At 33.8% G+C, this 17,454-nt stretch overlaps 1 long non-coding RNA gene across 4 annotated transcripts; it reads left to right on the plus strand.

Moving 5' to 3' along the window:
• The first annotated feature begins 1,086 nt into the window (after positions 1–1,086).
• Positions 1,087–10,352, plus strand: LOC137807477 (uncharacterized). 4 transcript variants are annotated; one of them, XR_011080541.1, is made up of 3 exons: positions 1,087–9,197; positions 9,364–9,422; positions 9,546–10,352. It is a non-coding gene; the product is annotated as an uncharacterized lncRNA (long non-coding RNA). The 4 variants fall into 4 exon arrangements; XR_011080542.1 differs by having other exon boundaries at positions 9,364–9,417; XR_011080539.1 differs by having other exon boundaries at positions 1,087–9,422.
• Positions 10,353–17,454: the final 7,102 nt, after the last annotated feature.

Below are 17,454 nucleotides of genomic sequence, written 5' to 3' on the forward strand. Positions count from 1 at the left end.
TAAAACCACTAAACCGAACCAATTTAAAGAATAAAAGTAAAATCAACATTAAAATTTGTTACTTGCTTTTTATTATAAAATATTTATATTATCATTTATATATTTTCAAATGCATTAACCATTGATGACATATAGAACATTGTTGAGAGTAGAAAAAAAGCACCCAATAAACACATTTTGGATTTTCAAAATGGGACCTGATGAAAAAGACTTTCGTGGTGCATATGGATGTTTATATTCATAACTCATAACACAATTACGGACAAAAATATTCAGAACCCGTGAGAAGCGTGAAGCGACACGTCTCCTTTTCTGGTGTCTTTGCTTTCTGTCGTTGTTGAAGTGGCTCAAAAGCGTTGCTTGCGTGTGTGTAAGACTTTCGGAAGAGAATGTCTACAAGAAACAATGAATGACCTTCTGCACTGTGCTTGATTGTGGGGTGTATGGAACCTAATTTCACTCATTAAGGGTGTCATGGTAATTTCATATAGATCATTAAGGGTGTTATGGTAATTTCAAACAGAAAATTGGGTGTTAGTTAGAATTGATTGGGTGCAGGAGAGTCAGCTTTGTGTAGCAATAAAAAGTCACAAAGAAATCTATTCAACTCTAAAAGGTTGTGATATTTAACACCACAAAGAGTAAAAAACATTCACAAATTAATAAAATAATATTTTAATCATATTTAATTTATTTTTATTTTTAAATATTATTATATTATTATAATGAGATGTTAAGTATACGTTTTTACATGGTGTCAAAAAATTATTTTCCTATTCTAAAAGAACTTAGACAAATGTCTTATTATAATAAAACTAATAATGTGGAAAATATTTTAAAAAACACTAATAAAAGAAATAAGTTTATTTTTCAAATTGAAGTCAAATTAAGATTAAAACAATCTTAAAATTTAATTATATTGACTAAAAAGTTAATAAAAACAAAACAATATTTACAAGATATTTTTAAATATCTTTAAAATAATAACTGCAAATTTGTTTCCCCTGTTTTGTGTCAGCGGTTTGTTATAAGATAAGGATGAAAATCTTAATTGCATATTTTCACCTCACCGCGTAATATAAGCTGTCAATCTTGACCCTCCCTTTCTATATATACCCGAAGATCTTATTGAGTTTATCATATTGAGTTTTGTTGGTATTGGTTCCGTGATTGAGTTTTGTTAGTACTGATTGGGGGTGATTGTTGTGCTTCTTATTATCAAGTCTCCGTGGTTTCGTCGAATTATATCATGTTTGCTATCATCGATGTGGTTTTGATGTGGTTTTGTCGGATTGAAGAATGCAAGAATCTTTTATAGGATTGAAGAACGCCAATTCTGAATATGATTCTTTATGTGATGATGGCGATTTTTGAATCTTTTTTGATCAAATTCCTTTATCCTTTTCAGCTGGTGACTGGGTCTCTGAGATTTTTCTTCTACTTTCCTTTCTATTATTTGATTTATCTGGTATTGATCACGAAAATAAGGATTGGACTATGATTTGTTTATCTGCAGTGGTGTAACACGTTTCTTAGTTAGTTTTCTTGATTTTTGGGCTGTACAGGGAAGACACGCAATGGATGTGAAATGAAGTATTATGTTTTCTTGACTTTCTTATGGGTTTATTCGTGACTGATTATTGGATTTCGTAGCCTAACTTGGTGTTTATGTTCACTCCCCTTCAGCAATTCGAGTTTCTGAGATTTGAAACCCTAAAAAGTTTGAAACGGTTGCAGCTCAAGACATCCCAATTCTCTCTATCTATTGTTTAATTTCTCTCTACTTGATCTCCAGGGATTGGATTGTGTTCGACGTGTGAATTATTTTCCCTTAATGTTATGAGGCCCCAAGGGTTGAATTGGTGTTTGAATTATTTTCGCTTAATGTCCTGCAGAGTATGTTATGAGACATAAGGGTTGAATTGTGATTTGTTTCCTGTTTGGATGATTTGCATAATGTCCTGCATCTTATAGAATATGAATGGTTTGGTTTTCGCACGGTTCTCGCGAGTATGTTATAGCCACCATTCTTCCTTGGTTTTTAAGTCTTCAATTTATCTTATCATTCTATACTTCGTCCTCGATTACCAGTTATACTTTCTTCAATTATTGTTCTTTACAGGGGTGTGGGGGTAGGACAGGTATCTGTGGGGATTACCAGTTATACTTTCTTGAATTATTGTTCTTTACAGGGGTGTGGGGGTAGGACGTTCCTCGTGGTTGGTTGAAAATGGTGGATGAGCCACGCTCGACGGTATGAAAAACACAACGACGAAGGGCAGAACATAACCTAAGTATTTTTTGAGTTTCCTTCTATTATTTTTTTTCTTGTATTGATCACAGTACATAAGGATTGAACTATGATTTGTTTATTTACAGTGTTTCGATTAGTTGGACAACGTCGCATATTCATCTTATCAAGTTCCTATAACTAGTAAATTCATTCACGTGAATTTTGAGTATAATTCTCTATTTGAGTATGATGAGTTTTATACCTTTTGCGTAAATTTCTTTTCAGCTGGTGGCTGGTTTTTTGGCATTTCTTTTGCCTATGGATGATATGGAAAGCACACCGACCAAGGGCTCGACATAACCTTAAGTCTTTTTTGAGTTTCCCTTATATTATTTTTTTTATGGTATTACAAAAGGATTGAACTATGATTTGTTTATCTGCAGTGGTGTTTGGATTAGTTGGGTAATGTCACATATTCAACTTATGAAGTTTCTGTAATTAGTAAATTCATTTAGGTGAATTCTGAGTACAATTTTCTATTTGAGGATGACGAATTTTAAACCTTTTTGCATAAATTTCTTTGCACCTTTTCAGTTGGTGGCTGGTTCTCTGGCATTTCTTTTGCCTATGGATGATATGAAAAGCACAATGACCAAGGGGCTCGTCATAACCTAAGTCTTTTTTGAGTTTTCCTTTTTTTTTTCTTTTTTCCTGGTATTGTTCACAGTACATAAGGATTAAACTATGGTTTGTTTATTTGCAGTGGTGTTGGATTAAATGGGTAACAACGCATATTCATCGTATCAAGTTTCTATAACTAGTAAATTCATTTACGTCAATTTTGACTATAATTTTCTATTTGAGTATGACGAGGAAAATTACTTAAATTTCTTTTCATTTGACCAAGGGCTCAACATAACCTTAAATCTTTTTTGAGTTTCCCTTATATTTTTTTTATGGTATTACATAAGGATTGAACTATGATTTGTTTATCTGCAGTGGTGTTTGGATTAGTTGGGTAAAGACGCAGATTCATTTTATCAAGTTTCTATAACTTGTAAATTCATTTACGTGAATTTTGAGTATAATTATCTATTTGAGTATGATGAGTTTTAAACCTGTTGCGTAAATTTCTTTTCAGCTGGTGGCTGGTTTTTTGGCATTTCTTTTGCTTATGGATGATATGAAAAGCACAACAACCAAGGGCTAGACATAACCTTAAGTCTTTTTTGAGTTTCCGTTCTATTATTTTTTTTATGGTTCTACATAAGGATTGAACTATGATTTGTTTATCTGCAGTGGTGTTTTGGATTAGTTGGGTAAATTTCTTTGCACCTTTTCAGCTGGAGTTCTCTGGCATTTCTTTCTCCTATGGATGATATGAAAAGCAGAAGGACCAAGGGCTTTGACATAACCTAAGTCTTTTTTGAGTTTTTTTTCTATTTCTCTTTTTCCTGGTATTGATGACAGTACATAAGGATTGAACTATGATTTGTTTATCTGCAGTGGTGTTTGGATTAGTTGGATAACGACACCTATTCATCTTACAAGTTTCTATAACTAGTAAATTCATTTACGTGAATTTTGAGTATAATTCTCTCTTTGAGTGTGACGAGTTTTAAACCTTTTGCGTAAATTTACTTTCAGGTCGTGGCTGGTTTTTTGGCCTTTCTGTTGCCTATGGATGATATGAAAAGCACAACGACCAAGGGCTTGACATAACCTTTTAAGTCTTTTTTGAGTTTCCCTTATATTATTTTTTTATGGTTTTACATAAGGATTGAACTATGATTTGTTTATCTGCAGTGGTGTTTTGGATTAGTTGGGTAACGTTGCATATTCTTCTTATCAAGTTTCTATAATTAGTAAATTCATTTAGGTCTATATGAGGATGACCGAGTTTTGAACTTTCTGCGTAAATTTCTTTGCACCTTTTCAGTTGGAGTTCTCTGGCATTTCTTTCTCCTATGGATGATATGAAAAGTAGAAGGACCAAGGGGCTTGACATAACCTATTTTTCTCCTATGGACTATGATTTGTTTATCTGCAGTGGTGTAACACGTTTCTATACTTCTTCCTTTTATTAAGAGCTTAGTTCGTTTTCTTGATTTTTTTGCTGTATAGGTAGTTCGTTTTCTTGAATTTTTGGGCTATACAGGGAAGGCACGGAATGGATGTGAAATGATGTATTATGTTTTGTTACCTTTAAGTATTTTTTGAGTTTCTCTTCTATTATTTTTTTTATGGTTTTACATAAGGATTGAACTATGATTTGTTTATCTGCAGTGGTGTTTTGGATTAGTTGGGTAACGTTGCATATTCTTCTTATCAAGTTTCTATAATTAGTAAATTCATTTAGGTCTATATGAGGATGACGAGTTTTGAACCTTCTGCGTAAATTTCTTTGCACCTTTTCAGCTGGAGTTCTGGCATTTCTTTCTCCTATGGATGATATGAAAAGCAGATGGATTAAGGGGCTCGACATAACCTAAGTATTTTTTTGAGTTTTATTTCTATTTTTCTTTTTCCTGGTATTGATGACAGTACATAAGGATTGAACTATGATTTGTTTATCTGCAGTAGTGTTTGGATTAGTTGGATAACACCGCATATTCATCTTACAAGTTTCTATAACTAGTAAATTCATTTACGTGAATTTTGAGTATAATTCTCTATTTGAGTGTGACGAGTTTTAAACCTTTTGCCTATCTGGTATTGATCACGAAAATAAGGATTGGACTATGATTTGTTTATCTGCAGTGGTGTAACACGTCTCTATACTTCTTCCTTTTATTAAGAGCTTAGTTCGTTTTCTTGATTTATTTGCTGTATAGGTAGTTCGTTTTCTTGAATTTTTGGGCTGTACAGGGAAGACACGCAATGGATGTGAAATGAAGTATTATGTTTTGTTACCCTTAACTTTCTTATGGGTTTATTCGTGACTGATTATTTGATTTCGTAGCCTAACTTGGTGTTTATGTTCACTCCCCTTCAGCAATTGAAGTTTCTGAGATTTGAAACCCTAAAAAGTTTAAAACGGTTGCAGCTCAGGATATCCCAATTCTCTCTATCTATTGTTTAATTTCTCTCTACTTGATCTCCAAGGATTGAATTGTGCTCAGCATCTCATGGAGTGTGTTATGAGGCCCTAAGGGTTGAATTGGTGTTTGAATTATTTTTGCCTAATGTCCTGCAGAGTATGTTATGAGACATAAGGGTTGAATTGTGATTTGTTTCCTGTTTGGATGATTTGCATAGTGTCCTGCATCCTATGGAATATGTATGGTTTTCGCACGGTCCTCGCGAGTATGTTATGGCCACCATTCTTCCTTGGTTATTTAAGTCTTCAATTTATCTTATCGTTCTATAGTTCATCCTCGATTGCCAGTTATACTTTGTTGAATTATTGTTCTTCACAGGGGGTAGGACAGGGATGTGTGGGTAGGACGTTCCTCGTGGTTGGTTGAAAATGATGGATGAGTCATTCTCGACGGTATGAAAAACACAATGACAAAGGGCTCGACATAACCTAAGTCTTTTTTGAGTTTTCCTTTTATTTTTCTTTTTCCTGTTATTGATCACAGTACATAAGGATATGATTTGTTTATCTGCAGTGGTGTTTGGATTGGTTACTACGCATATTCATCTTACAAGTGGTGGCTGGTTTTTTGGCATTTCTTTTACCTATGGATTATATGAAAAGCACAACGACCAAGCATTTCTATTATTTTTATGGTATTACATAAGGATTGAACTATGATTTGTTTATATGCTGTGGTGTTTGGATTAGTTGTGTAACGTCTATGTTCATCGAATCAAGTTTCTGTAATTAGTAAATTCATTTAGGTGAGTTCTGAGTATAATTCTCTATTTGAGGATGACGAGTTTTATCCTTTTGCATAAATTTCTTCTCACCTTTTCAGTTGGTGGTTGGTTCTCTGGCATTTCTTTTGACTATGGATGATATGAAAAGCACAACGACCAATGGGCTCGACATAACCTTCAAGTCTTTTTTGAGTTTTCCTTCTATTTTTCTTTATCTCGGTATTGATCACATTACATAAGGATATGATTTGTTTATCTGCAGTGGTGCTTGGATTAGTTGGGTAACATCGCATATTCATCTTATCAAATTTCTATAATTAGTAAATTCATTTAGGTGAATTCTGAGTATAATTCTCTATTTGAGGATGACGAGTTTTGAACCTTTCGCATAATTTTTTTTTCACCTTTTTAGCTGGTGGCTGGTTCTCTGGCTTTTCTTTTGCCTATGGTGATATAAAGAGAACAACGACCAAGGGGCTCGACATAACCTAAGTCTTTTTTGAGTTTTGCTTCTATTATTTATATTTTCTGGTATTGATCACCGACCACAAGGATTGTAATATGTTTTTTTTTATCTGCAGTGGTGTTTGGATTAGTTGTGTAACGTCGCATATTCATCTTATCAACTTTCTCCTGTTTTGTGTCAGCGGTTTATTATAAGATAAGGATGACAATCTTTTTCAGCTCACCGCGTAATATAAGCTGTCAATCTTGACCCTCCCTTTCTATATATACCCGAAGATCTTTCGTGTTTATCATATTTGACTATGGTGATTGAGTTTTGTTGGTATTGGTTCCGTGATTGAGTTTTTGTTAGTACTGATTGGGGTGATTGTTGTGCTTCTTATTATCAAGTCTCCGTGGTTTTGTCGAAGTATATCATGTTTGCTATCATCGATGTGGTTTTGTCGGATTGAAGAATGCAATAATCTTTTATCGGATTGAAAAACGCAAGAATTATCATTATCGGTAACGCCAATTCCGAATATGATTGTTTATATGATGATGACAAGTTTTGAATCTTTTGATCAAATTCCTTTATCCCTTTTCTGCTGGTGACGGGGTCTTTGAGTATTTTCTTCTACTTTCCTTTGTATTATTTGATTTATCTGGTATTGATCACGAAAATAAGGATTGGACTATGATTTGTTTATCTGCAGTGGTGTAACACGTTTCTTAGTTAGTTTTCTTGATTTTTGGGCTGTACAGGGAAGACACGCAATGGATGTGAAATGAAGTATTATGTTTTCTTGACTTCTTATGGGTTTATTCGTGACTGATTATTGGATTTCGTAGCCTAACTTGGTGTTTATGTTCACTCCCCTTCAGCAATTCGAGTTTCTGAGATTTGAAACCCTAAAAAGTTTGAAACGGTTGCAGCTCAGGACATCCCAATTCTCTCTATCTATTGTTTAATTTCTCTCTACTTTATCTCCAAGGATTGAATTGTGTTCGACGTTTGAATTATTTTCCCTTAATGTCCTGCAGCATCTCATGGAGTATGTTATGAGGCCCTAAGGGTTGAATTGGTGTTTGAATTATTTTCGCTTAATGTCCTGCAGAGTATGTTATGAGACATAAGGGCTGAATTGTGATTTGTTTCCTGTTTGGATGATTTGCATAGTGTCCTGCATCTTATGGAATATGTATGGTTATCGCACGGTCCTCGCTAGTATGTTATGGCGACCATTCTTCCTTGGTTTTTAAGTCTTCAATTTATCTTATCGTTCTATACTTCATCCTCGATTACCAGTTATACTTTGTTGAATTATTGTTCTTTACAGGGATGAGTGGGGATAAGACAGGGATGTGTGGGTAGGACGTTCCTCGTGGTTGGTTGAAAATGGTGGATGAGCCATGCTCGACGGTATGAAAAACACAACGACAATGGGCTCGACATAACCGAAGTCTTTTTTGAGTTTTCCTTCTATTTTTCTTCAACATAAGGATATGATTTGTTTATCTGCAGTGGTGTTTTGAACCTTTTGCGTAAATTTCTTTGCTCCTTTTCAGTTGGTGGCCGATTCTCTGGCGTTTCTTTAGCTTTTGGATGATTTGAAAACTAGAACGACCAAGAGCTAGGCATAACCTAAGTCTTTGTTGAGTTTCCCTTCTTTAACTTTTTTTTCTGCTATTGATCACAGTACATAAGGATTGAACTATGATTTGTTTATCTGCAGTGGTGTTTGGATTAGTTGGGTAACGACACATACTCATCTTATCATGTTCCTATAACTAGTAAATTCATTTACTGAATTTTGAGTATAATTGTCTATTTGAGTATGACGAGTTTTATACCTTTTGCGTAAATTTCTTTTCAGCTGGTGGCTGGTTTTTTGGTATTTCTTTTGCCTATGGATGATATGGAAAGCACAACGACCAAGGGCTCGACATAACCTTAAGTCTTTTTTTAGTTTCCCTTCTATTTTTGTTATGGTATTGCATAAGGATTGAACTATGATTTGTTTATCTGCAGTGGTGTTTGGATTAGTTGGGTAACGTCACATATTAATCTTATCAAGTTTCTATAATTAGTAAATTCATTTATGTCTATATGAGAATGACGAGTTTTGAACCTTCTGCGTAAATTTCTTTGCACCTTTTCAGCTGGAGTTCTCTGTCATTTCTTTCTCCTATGGATGATATGAAAAGCAGAAGGACCAAGGGGCTCGACATAACCTAAGTCTTTTTTGACTTTTTTTTTCTATTTTTCTTTTTCCTGGTATTGATGACAGTACATAAGGATTGAACTATAATTTGGTTATCTGCAGTGGTGTTAGGATTAGTTGGATAACGACGCATATTCATCTTACAAGTTGCTATAACTAGTAAATTCATTTATGTGAATTTTGAGTATAATTCTCTATTTGAGTTTGACAAGTTTTAAACCTTTTGCGTAAATTTAGTTTCAGCTGGTGGCTGGTTTTTTTGCCTTTCTGTTGCCTATGGATGATATGAAAAGCACAATGACCAACGGGCTCGTCATAACCTAAGTCTTTTTTGAGTTTTCCTTCTTTTTTTCTTTTTCCTGGTATTGTTCACAGTACATAAGGATTAAACTATGGTTTTGTTTATCTGCAGTGGTATTTGGATTAGATGGGTAACAACGCATATTCATCGTATCAAGTTTCTATAACTAGTAAATTCATTTACGTCAATTTTGACTATAGTTCTCTATTTGAGTTGACACTATAGTTCTTTATTTGAGTATGACGAGGAAAATTACTTAAATTTCTTTTCAGCTGATCAAGGGCTCAACATAACCTTAAATCTTTTTTGACTTTCCCTTTTATTATTTTTTTTAGGTATTACATAAGGATTGAACTATGATTTGTTTATCTGCAGTGGTGTTATGATTAGTTGGGTAACTTCACAGATTCATCTTATCAAGTTTCTATAATTCATTTAGGTGAATTCTGAGTATAATTCACTATTTGAGGATGATGAGTTTTGAACATTTTGTGTAAATTTCTTTGCATATTTTCAGTTATTGGCTGGTTCTCTGGCATTTCTTTTGCCTATGAATGATATGAGAAGCACAACGACCAAGGGGCTCAACATAACCTAAGTCTTTTTTGAGTTTTCCTTATATTTTTCTTTTTACTAGTAATAATAACAGTACATAAAGATTGAACTATGATTTGTTTATCTGCAGTGGTGTTTGGACTAGTTGGGTAACGACGCAGATTCATTTTATCAAGTTTCTATAACTAGTAAATTCATTTACGTGAATTTTGAGTAAAATTCTCTATTTGAGTATGACGAGGTTTAAACCTTATGCGTAAATTTCTTTTCAGCTGGTGGCTGGTTTTTTGGCATTTCTTTTGCCTATGGATGATATGCAAAGCACAACGACCAAGGGCTCGATATAACCTTAAGTCTTTTTTGAGTTTCCCTTATATTATTCGTTAATGGTTTTACATAAGGATTGAACTATGATTTGTTTATCTGCAGTGGTGTTTTGGATTAGTTGGGTAACGTCGCATATTCCTCTTATCAAGTTTCTATAGTTAGTAAATTCATTTATGTCTATATGAGGATGACAAGTTTTGAACCTTCTGCGTAAATTTCTTTGCACCTTTTCAGCTGGCGTTCTCTAGCATTTCTTTCTCCTATGGATGATATGAAAAGCAGAAGGACCAAGGGGCTCAACATAACCTAAGTCTTTTTTGAGTTTTTTTTTCTATTTTTCTTTTTCCTGGTATTGATGACAGAACATAAGGATTGAACTATGATTTGTTTATCTGCAGTGGTGTTTGGATTAGTTGGATAACGACGCATATTCATCTTACAAGTTTCTATAACTAGTAAATTCATTTACGTGAATTTTGAGTATAATTCTCCATTTGAGTGTGACGAGTTTTAAACCCTTTTTGTAAATTTACTTTCAGCTGGTGCCTGGTTTTTTGGCCTTTCTGTTGCCTATGGATGATATGAAAAGCACAACAACCAAGGGCTCGACAAAACCTTAAGTCTTTTTTGAGTTTCCTTCTATTTTTTTATGGTACTACATAAGAATTGAACTATAATTTGTTTATCTGCAGTGGTGTTTGGATTTGTATAACGTCACATATTCATCTTATCAAGTTTCTATAATTAGTAAATTCATTTAGGTCTATATGAGGATGACGAGTTTTGAACCTTTTGCGTTAATTTCTTTGCACCTTTTCAGCTGGAGTTGAGTTGTGAACTTGTTTGGAAGTTTTGCATGTAATCTCCTTTGAGCCTAGACTGCAATGTCTCTTATGCTGAAATCTTTGAAATCAGAATAATGAACCGGAGTGACAACAATGCTCTAACGCTGAAATTTTTGAAATCAGTATAATAATGATCCTGAAATTGTTTAAATGCTTCACTTTTGTTTCAACAATCTCCATTTATGTTTCTCATTCTTCGAGTTTTGAAATCAGCATTTATTTGTTTGCAGCACATTTTGTCTTTATTTGAGGTTTCTCTTTCAGATTGTTAACTCAACCAGTGATGGAATATAGTGGGACGGCTAACATGTCTTATCAACAAGTTTGAGTGTTTATCCAAAACCATTCCATTCATTTCTTTTTCATATTTGTACAATTTGGAAAAGGATTGTATCCGAGAAAGATAATGGAGTTTTGGAGGTGAATTTGTTAATTTTAATCAGATTGACGAACGTCTCTTGGACAGGATTTCGTCTCTATTTGATATTTTCAGATTTGATCACCAAACATATGGATTTTCTGTTGTCATTTGTTTTTGTGCAGTGATATTTGCATAATGTTTCATGCTACGTCTAATCAATCATGTTGTTTGGAAGTTTGTATGACTCTTGATAACAGGCTTTACAAGAGTTTGGGAGGATTAGTAATTTCAGAGGTGATACCTATTATCATATTTGTGTCTTGTAGTGTGAACTGTTCAAGTTTATTCATTTGCAAGAGGGATCAATTCTCCACTTTTGATGCAGAAGATTAGATGGCTAACATTATTGTCCGTTCATTTGATCCAGCAAGAGCCCATTCTAGAAATGTGGTCTTCTCTTTAAAGGCCTTTAGTATTTTACTATCATAAATAGATATTATTTCTGGTTCTATTGTTTTGACTGAGAGGAAGTCACAAGTCTTGTTGATATATGATGATCTCTTATCATTTCCCCTTAATTCTTGGTTGTTGTTTTGACAGGGTAGGGTTTGGGGAGTCTGGGTTTTTGGATTAGGAATTGTCCAACCACCAACAATGTGTGTACAAGTTTGAAATATATGATGTGCTTGTCATATATATATATATATATATATATATATATATATATATATATATATATATATATATATATATATATATATATATATGCTAGAGTGGAAAGAAATAGATGAAATATATTTCTGAGATATCTTACAAATGTGATTACAGTCTCTATTTATAGACTGTTTTACAAACTAATTAAAGAAAGAAATAATAGGCAATGAAAGTCAGAAATAATGAGTGTTTAAAGCTGTACAAATCAAATAAAATCAAATCACTAACAAATCTGTCCTAATAAATATAAAATGGAATCTGCACTTAATTATAACATAATTCTCCTGATTATGCAACACTCCCCCTCAAGTTGGTGAATGTATATCTATCATTCCCAACTTGCAAGTAAGATCTTCGAATTGTTTTGTGGAAAGTCCCTTAGTAAACATATCTGCCAATTGGAGTCTTGAAGGGATTTTGATAGAATCAATAGCTGAAAGAAAACTCTGGTGCTGCATAGAAAGTTTTTCTGTAGACACAAATTGGGATATAGGATATTTGGCACAAGATCTTTTTTCTTTTCTCAAGGCAATAGGTAAATCATTTAGGTTAGGTTCAAAAGCAGTATTTAAGGTGTCCTCAAGAGTCTTGTTGCCTTCGCTGATATTGTTTTCCAAAATATTTGTCTTCATTATTCTTCTCTGGTAATGATGTTGGTGCAGGGTCTTTGTCATCCTCCCTAAGAACGAAATCCTGCAACAAAGGAAAAGGTAGCAACTCAAGGTCCTCAGCTTCTTGAATACTCTCCCTCTGAAGTTGAGAACTAGGAAAGAAAGACTCTGTTTCATGGAAGGTGACATCTTTGGAAATATACACTTTACGACTTTGAGGATGATAACATTTGTACCCCTTTTTGTTGGGGGCATAACCGATGAAGACACATTTGATGGCACGAGGATCTAACTTACCCCGATAAGGACTATGAACATGGACAAAAGCAGGACAACCAAAGACACGATTCTGAAGACTATTCAACATGGGAATAAAAGGATAGAATGTGGTCATAACCTGAATAGGAGTAACACCCTCTAAAACCCGAGATGGTAATCTATTAATCAAATAAGTGGCAGTCAGGACTGCTTCCCCCCAGTAAGATCTAGGAACAGATGTTTGGAAAAGTAAAGCTCGAGTAACCTCAAGAAGATGACGATTTTTCCTTTCAGCAACCCCATTTTGTTGAGGAGTGTCCACACAGGTTAATTCATGAACAACTCCATTTTCCTCAAGGAACTTGGAAAGGTTTTGGTTCACATATTCTCTTCCATTATCATAAAGCAATCTCTTAATTGGACTTTCAAATTGTGTTTGAATCATTCTGTAAAACTTTACAAACAAGTGAAAAACTTCAGACTTATCTTTCATGAGGAATATCCAAGTAACCCGAGTACAATCATCAATAAATGAAACAAACCATTTTGCACCCGAGATATTAGGAATAGGTGAAGGTCCCCATACATCTGAATGAATAAGATCAAAAGGTTTAGAACTTTTATTACCATTGGGAGGAAAAGTTGTCCGATGGTGTTTAGCAAACTGACAAACATCACAATGAAATGACTCAGCAGACACTTTTGTAAATAAAACAGGAAATAAGGACTTTAGGGTACTAAATGGAGGATGACCAAGACGTCTGTGTTGAAGCCATATCTGAGAGGATGACCAAGATTCACGACCTTGCTGAAAATTAGAAGTGTGTGCCTGTAGTCTAGCACCCTTTTTACTTTCTTCATGTTGTAAATAATATAACCCGCCCTGCTCTTTAGCAATTCCAATAGTCTTCCCCGTGGCAAGATCCTGAAAAACACAATGGGAAGGGAAAAATACCACTGCACAATTTAAATCTTGGGTAATCTTTTGAATAGACAAGAGGTTATTGGATAGTTTGGGAACATGAAGCACATTTTTTAAAGGAAATGAAGGTTGAAGGTGAATGTTACCACAACCATTAATGGGGGTAGTGGAACCATTAGCAACAGTAATATATGGCTTACCGGATAAAGTAGTGTAGGATGAAAAAAAAGAGGAATGAGGTGTCATATGATCAGTAGCACCAGAGTCTATAATCCAGATATTTTCAGTACTAGAAGCATTAAAGGATAAAAAACTAGAACTCTTACCACTCATAGTAAAGGAACAATAGCTAGATGGCTTACTAAGGGAGTCCATGAGAGTTCAAAACCAACTTTTTTCAGATTGGCAAAATTTGATCATGTTCACGCACACAAAAAAAAAAATCCGCCGGAAAAATTTTCCGGTAGCGGTTTCCGGCGAGCAGTGGCAGTTCCGGCGAGCGACGACAGTGGTGGTCGGTGGTGGTGGTCGGCGGTGGCAGTAACGGTCAATGGTGCAAGGTGGTGGTGGTGGTCAATGGAGAAAGGATAAGGAAAATAAAAAGTTGCAGCAATGAAGGCTGTCCAACAAAAAAAATAATTGCAACAATGAAGGCTGTCCAAAAGAAAAATAATTGCAGCAACGAAGGCTGTCAAGAAAAATGATTACAGCAATGAAGGCTGTCAAGGAAAATGATTACAGCAATGAAGGCTAAAAAAAAAAATTGCGGAAGCAGAGTCTCCTAGATCAGGAGCTCTGATACCAAGTGGAAAGAAATAGAGATGAAATATATTTCTGATATATCTTACAAATGTGATTACAGTTTCTATTTATAGACTGTTTTACAACCTAATTAAAGAAAGAAATAATAGGTGATGAAAGCCAGAAATAAATAATGAGTGTTTAAAGCTGTACAAATCAAATAAAATAAAATCACTAACAAATCTGTACTAATAAATATAAAATGGAATCTGCACTTAATTATAACATAATTCTCCTGATTATGCAACAGTTAGTTTGAATTTTATTGAATTACATAAATGCTTTATTAATATGATCATTTGATTATAGCAGAATTGTAGTGGTTTTTATAAAATTATTCTTAGTAGTTATATAATTATTCATGGTTGTTATATTACCTTTAATAGTTATTGTTGTTGGAAAAATAATCTAGAAGTCCTTTGTTGGCTAATGATTCTCTAACATTTTTTTAAAAATTTTATAGTAGTTGTATTTTGATTTGACAATTTAGTTTAGTTTCTTTTATTGACTCTTATAGCTAATTAATATTGACTTTCATTAGAATGTTGATGATGATGTGAATGATGTGTTTTAATGTTGATTGTGTTGTGATTCTATTTTATAAAATATTGTTTTATGGTAATCATTAATCAATTGCTTTGTATACACTCATTTATCATATTGCTGTATGACAAATCTTAAAGCCCTCTAAGAGAAAGGTTCCTGGGTTGCTTTGTGGAAAGTTTTAAACTCGCTCGCAATGGTAAAGGATGGATCAATGTGCTTTTATGCAAGAATTATTAGTAAATTCATTTACGTGAATTCTTAGTATAATTCTCTAGTTGATTATGACGAGTTTTTAACCTTTTCAGCTTATGGCTGGTTCCCTAACATTTCTTTTGCCTATGGATGATATGAAAAGCCCAACAATCAAGGGCTCAACATAAAGAAAGTCTTTTTTGAGTTTCCCTTCTATTATTCTTTTTGCTGGTATTGATAACATAAGGATTGAACTATGATGTGTTTATCTGCAATGGTGTTTGGATTAGTTGGGTAACATCGCATAGTCATCTTATCAAATTTCTATACTTTGTCTTAATAAGAGTGTTTATTGTTTCCTTCAATTTTTGGACTATCGTTTCCTTCAATTAAATTTGGTGTTTGTGTTCATTCCTTTTCAGCAAGTCCTGAGTCTTTGAGATTTCTTTTGGTGGTTGAGGAACTACAGAATGGTTGTAGATCAGGATATCCTAATTTCTCTATACTTGATCACCGAACATTGAATAGTGATTTGTTCTTATGCAGTAAACATAAGGATTTAATTTTGATTATTTTCGTATAATGTCCTTTATCTCATGGAGTATGTTATGTGGCATAATAGTTTAATTGTAATTTGCTTCTTTGCAGCGTGAAATTGGCTTACCGTATTGCATCTTATGGGGTATGTTATGAGTGACCGTGTCTCCCTTAATTTTTTAATTTATCTAATAGTCCTTTATTACCTGTTATAGTTTTGTTGAATTATTGTTCTTTATAGGGATGTGTGGTAATTAGCAAGAGCTCAGGACTATTTGGTTTCAATTTTTTTATAACAAAACTTTATTTTGCCTTTATTAGTTTCCTTCATTGACAAATGAATTTTGAACTTGGTTCTTGCAAAGCATCAATGTCCTTGCCTAATTTGTGTTTCAAGATTATTGATCTTTCGTATTGAAGTTCTGAAAATTTAGGTGGAGCAGTATTGAAAAGATGGATCTTGAAGTTATTCCTTTCATTTTAGTAGTGTAATTAGCAAGAGCTCAGGATTATTTGCCTCCATTCTTTGATTACAGAACTTTTTATTTTGTTTGTTCCTGCATCGACAAATGAATTTTGAACTTGTTCTTGCATAATTTATCATTGGGAGGAAATGAATTGGTGGTTTAGGTTTGGGAAACAGTGGATCGGGACCCTGTGGAAATTTAGGTTTTGTTCTATGTTTATTATTTCTTTGCTGTTATTATTCACGGATAAACTTGTGGACTGGGAATGTTTACCTCTATATGACAGGCACTGTAAACGTCTGTGTCAGCTATTTAATTTTCTCTTTCTTGTCCACACTCAGACATTTCTTTCAGCAACTGAGTCATTTAAAAGAGAGTTTCGTTTCTTTTCATGTTCTTTATTGTCAAAATAACCTTTCTTTCTTTCTTATCAGCTATAGTATTTAGTTTCACTGTGATCTCGGGATGTGTTATTTGGAAGTGATGTGGTTATTCATCCAAGGATTAATGTGTTATTTGGAAGTGATGTGGTTATTCATTCAAGGATTGAGTTCCATTCTCTTCGACTTGCTTTTGTTTGTTGTGTTCATTGCTATCAAACAACTTTCTTCCTTTTAAATGTATGGAGTCTATTTTTTTAAGATGAAATCCCCACTAAATGTAATGTTTTTTTTTTCTTTCTTTTTCATCATTGCCTAGTTATTTCTGTTTCTCATAGGCTTGGTCTCATCCCTTCAACTTGCATTTGTTTGTGTTCATTGCTATCAAACAGCTTTCTTCTTTTTAAATGTATGGAGCCTTTTTTGCTACGTCTAGATGTTGATTTTCTTGTGTTCATTCATTTTTAGGTGTTGATTTGTTCGTGTTAATTCCTTTTTAGCATCTCGAGACTGCCGGAATGGTTGAGGATTAAAATCTGAAATTGTTTAGAACCACCAATAATTCAGGATAACCTTCAACTTTGTTTTAGGTGTCATTTGTTTTATGTCTCTCTTTGTTTTAAATGTCTTATTGTCTCTATACTTCAACTTTATGAGCCGTTTGTAGCCTTCCTGAATTCTTGGGGTGTACAGGACAAACATGCAACAGATGTGAGGTAGGAAAGATGTGAGTATCCTTGAAGCTTGAATACTGGCAGGAGATCCTTGAAGCTTTAGGTTTTGGTATCCACACATATTTTTGTCTTTAATTGGGACTGGCTATTTGAATTTCTCTGGTTTTTGAATTCCTTCAATTCATTAATTCATTTTGTCCTTTCTTAAATTCTGGGTCTTTATTACCAATATCTAT

This window comes from Phaseolus vulgaris, chromosome 3 (assembly GCF_000499845.2).
Source record: "Phaseolus vulgaris cultivar G19833 chromosome 3, P. vulgaris v2.0, whole genome shotgun sequence".
NCBI lineage: Eukaryota > Viridiplantae > Streptophyta > Magnoliopsida > Fabales > Fabaceae > Phaseolus > Phaseolus vulgaris.